Source organism: Mustela nigripes, chromosome X (genome assembly GCF_022355385.1).
Source record: "Mustela nigripes isolate SB6536 chromosome X, MUSNIG.SB6536, whole genome shotgun sequence".
Taxonomy (NCBI): Eukaryota; Metazoa; Chordata; class Mammalia; order Carnivora; family Mustelidae; genus Mustela; species Mustela nigripes.
The window spans coordinates 77602270-77606660 of record NC_081575.1 but is presented as its reverse complement, the minus strand read 5'-3'; the positions used below and the strand labels follow the sequence as shown (position 1 = coordinate 77606660).

At 38.3% G+C, this 4391-nt stretch overlaps 1 pseudogene; it reads right to left on the bottom strand.

Annotated features, from left to right (window-relative positions):
* Positions 1 to 240: 240 nt before the first annotated feature.
* Positions 241 to 2289, bottom strand: LOC132007123 (rRNA N6-adenosine-methyltransferase ZCCHC4-like; annotated as a pseudogene).
* Positions 2290 to 4391: the final 2102 nt, after the last annotated feature.

Genomic DNA, 4391 nt, shown 5'->3' with positions numbered 1-4391 from the left:
GGCACACACAGAGATGGTAAACCAGCTAAGAATGGAACAACTCTCCAAGTCATCATAGAGGTTGCTGAGTGGGCCATAAACCAGCAAATACTACCTGCTTATTATCTCACTTAGGAGGATGCATACCTCTGAAAGGCATACCCTTGAAAGTGACAGAATTTAAGTCTAGTGTGGCACTTTCAGAAAATGGCATCAAAGATTGGAGTTTAAATCTTTCTTTATTCTCAAGTGACTGGACATTTAAGAGCAAAGATAAAGATGGGCTCTTTCTCTCCTTTTTTTCTTCCTTGTAACAGATGTATGATTCATGGATTGTCCTTTAGTGGTCTCCATTTTCATCTTATTACTTTTTCTTTGCTTCTGCATGTTGATAGCTTTGTTCACTTTCTTAGATATAGAGATGTTAGGACAAGTACTACTTTTATTACCTAATTCACCACAAATAAAGCAGCCATCTTTGGGGCCCATGTGAGAATGATCTGGAAGAGCACAATGACTGCAAATGCTACAGTGGATCCAGTAAGGTTTTAGACACTTTATGCAGGAAAAGCAATGGTTCCATTCTTGTCATCCTTGGATGTATAAGGATTACAGTGCTCACAGTGTTGATTTTCTAGGAAACATCATTAACACAGAGGCAAAATCTGTACCCTTCTTCAATAGGAAGGATTATTTTGCTGGTTGGAATATTGGTGAAAATATGCACAGGAGACTGTTTTCAACCTGTCTTTCCATGTGTATAAGGTATACGATTATCATAATCTATCTGGTAATTCAGCATGCAGGAGCTTGGAAAAAACAGACAACTTTGGGATTGAAAAAATTAGGGGAAAAATCCAGAATATGGGTGGTTGGTTTTCTTGGTTTTGATCTTCTTTCCACAGAGCAATTTATTTCTTGAATGTAATAACCAGAGGTTCAGCAAAACCACCAAAAGGAGGATCTGTCACCATAATGACTCCCTCACCTTTATCTTCCCATGAAAATGTTCTTCATACTTCAAACGCAGTCTTTCTATCAAAGACATGATTGTTAAACATGCTATAATGGCTTCATTTATTCTTCTCCTACCCCCTTAAGCCCCCATGTTGCATCACCACTTCCTCATATCAGGGAGATCATATGATAGTTGTCTTTCTCCGCTTGACTTATTTCGCTAAGCATGATATGCTCTAGTTCCATCCACGTTGTCGCTAATGGCAAGATTTCATTTCTTTTGATGGCTGTATACATTGGGGAGAGTATGTGCTTTGGTGAGTGCTGTGAAGTGTGTAAACCGGGCGATTCACAGACCTGTGCCCCTGGGGATAAAAATATATTATATGTTTATAAAAAATAAAAAATAAAAACAATTAAAAATTCTAAAAAAAATGCTATAGTGGCAAAACCTATCTTCCACTAGAAACTATGAATATAAAAATCAGCATCCAATAAAAGGCTTTTAATGTTAGACTTCTTTTTTTTTTTAAAGAGATCACAAGTAGGCAGAGAGGCAGGCAGAGAGAGAGGAGGAAGCAGGCTCCCCGATGAGCAGAGAGCCCGACTCGGGGTTCGATCCCAGGACCCTGGGATCATGACCTGAGCTGAAGGCAGAGGCTTTAACCCACTGAGCCACCCAGGTGCCCCTAATGTTAGACTTCTTGTCACCTGATGCTTTCAACATGATCAGCTCATGCAATCTTGGTGTTCCAACTCATAGTACTCTTCTGAATCCAAGGGTAGAAAGTAGCTCTATTAAGAACTGAAAGCTCCTATCAGCAAACAAATACTGGGTATTTGTCTTTCTGTTTTTCAATGGATAACAAAGTTGACTGTGTGTTTTCAATTGGGTGATAGAAATATCACCTACTACCTGATGCTCATGATGCTTTTCTCAATCATCTGGCAAAAGCAACTGCTGACATCTTTGACAAAACATTCTCTGAGACAAGGGTAACCCAACAAACTTCATGTAACTTTCCCCACACTGTGCTCAGGATAGAGGAGTCTGACATCTTTGGTTATGAGCTTCTTGGGCAGCAAATCTAGCCCCTGACAACTTTTCATCTTCCCACTGGAAAAAAATCACAGTCTTTTCAATCTCTACAGGCTGAGAAGGATTAAAACCCTTGTGTTTTTTTCTTTCCCTTGGCTCATCTTTACAAACAGAAGAGTGGCTCCTTGATGGCATGGAAGGGTGGATATGGCAGTGTTGGAAGGAAGCACCACCTCCACATCTGAGTTCCCCCGATGACTCTCCACTACCTCCACTCTCTCCACTGCTCCCAGCCAGCCCCTGGGTGTCCCCATATTCCTACCAAGACAGACTTTTATTTTTTATATTTTTAAAATATTTAATTTATGTATTTGACAGAGAAAAAGAGAGAGAAAGATAGAGAGAAAACACAAGCAGGGGGAGTGGGAGAGATAAAAGCAGGCTCCCCATGGAGCAGGGAGCTTGACATGGGGCTCAATCCAAGGACCTGAGGTGAAGGCCGGTGCTTAATGACTGAGCCACCCAGACACTCCAGAGTTATATTTTTCTTTTATTTTTTAGAAGATTATATTTAATTATTTGAGAGAGAGAGAGAGAGAGAGAGAGAGATAGTGAGAGAGAGCATGAATGAGGGCAAAGGAGAGGGAGATGCAGACTCCCCACTGAGCAGAGATCCTGATACAAGGCTCAATCCCAGGACCCTGAGATCATGACCTGAACCAAAGGCAGACACTTAACTGACTGAGTCACCCACGCACCCCATGGCAGACTTTTAAATGCATGGAATAAACTGGTGGTCATCAGAATGGAGGTGGGTAGGTGGATCAGACAAATAGATAAAAGTGATTTAGAGTACACTTATGCTATTGAGCACTGAGGAATGAACAAAACTGTAGAATTATTATATTGTACATCTGAAACTAATATAGCACCATATGTTAATTATGCTTCAATAAAAAATGATTCTTTATGTTTTAAAGATATGAACTCAATCAGACAAGGAGAAAATGAGGCAGCCATTTTGATAAGGAATGAGTTAAACTGCCACTATTTGCACATGATATGATACTCTATATAGAAAATCTTAAGACTTCACTCCCCCCCCCAAAATGATTGAAAATAATAAGTGAATTCAGTTAAGATTCAGGATACAAAATTAATACAGATATTCAGTAATGTTTCTTTTTAAAAAGATTTTATTTATTTATTTTATTAAAGATAGAGAGAGAGAAGAGAGAGTTTGGGCATGGGGAGGGGCAGAGGGAGAGAGACAAGCATACTCCATGATGTGTGTGGAGCCCAATGTGGACTTGATCACACTACCCTGAGATCATGACCTGAGCTGAAACCAAAAGTCCTACACTTAACTGACTGGGCCACCCAGGTGCCCCCAGTAATGTTTTTATATGCTAATAATGAAATAGCATAAGGAGAAATTAGGAAAACAATTTCATTTATTTTTAATTTTTATTTCATTTAAAAATATTTATTTATTTATTTGAGAGAGTGAGCAGGGGGAGGAGAGTCTCAAACACACTCTGTACTGAGCAAGGAGCCCGATACAGGGTTCAATCCCATGACCCTGAGATCAGGACCTGAGCTGAAACCAAGAGTCAGATGTTTAACTGACTGTACCACCCAGGACCACCCAAAAAATTTCATTTATAATTGTGCTAAAAATTTTGCCTAGGGAAAAACTTAGCCAAGAAGGTAAAAGATCTTTGCTCTGAAAACTATAAAACATTGATGAAAGAAATTGAATATGACACAAACAAATGGAAAGATATTCAATATTCATTGGTTGGAAAAATTAATATTATTAAAATGTCCATGCTACCCAAAGCAATCTACAGATTCAATGCAATCCTTATCAAAATAAAAAGAGCATTTTTTTTTTAACAGAACAGAATTTGTGTAGAACCACAAAAGATCCTGAAGAGCCAAAGAAATATTGGGAAAGATCAAAGCTGGAGGTATCACAATTCCAGATCTGTATTTTAAGATAAACTCAAAGATAGAGAAATCAAAACAGTATAGCATTGGCATGAAAATACACACGTAGATCAAGGGAACAGAGAAAGATCTCAGAACTAATCCACAACTATATTGGCAATTTATCTACAACAAGGAGGCAGGAATGTATGATGGAGAAATGATGGATTCTTCAATAAATGGTGCTGGGAAAACTGGACAGATATGTATAAAAGAATGAAACTGGTCACTTTTTAACACTATGCACAAAAACAAACTTAACATGGATTAAAGACCTAAATGTAAGACCTAAAACCATAAAAAGTCCTAGAAGAGAAGACAGGCAGTAATTACCTTGACATCAGTCATAGCAATATTTTTCTAAATATTTTCAAACATCTTTGAAAGCAAAATTAAACTTTTGAGACTATATCAAAATAAGAGG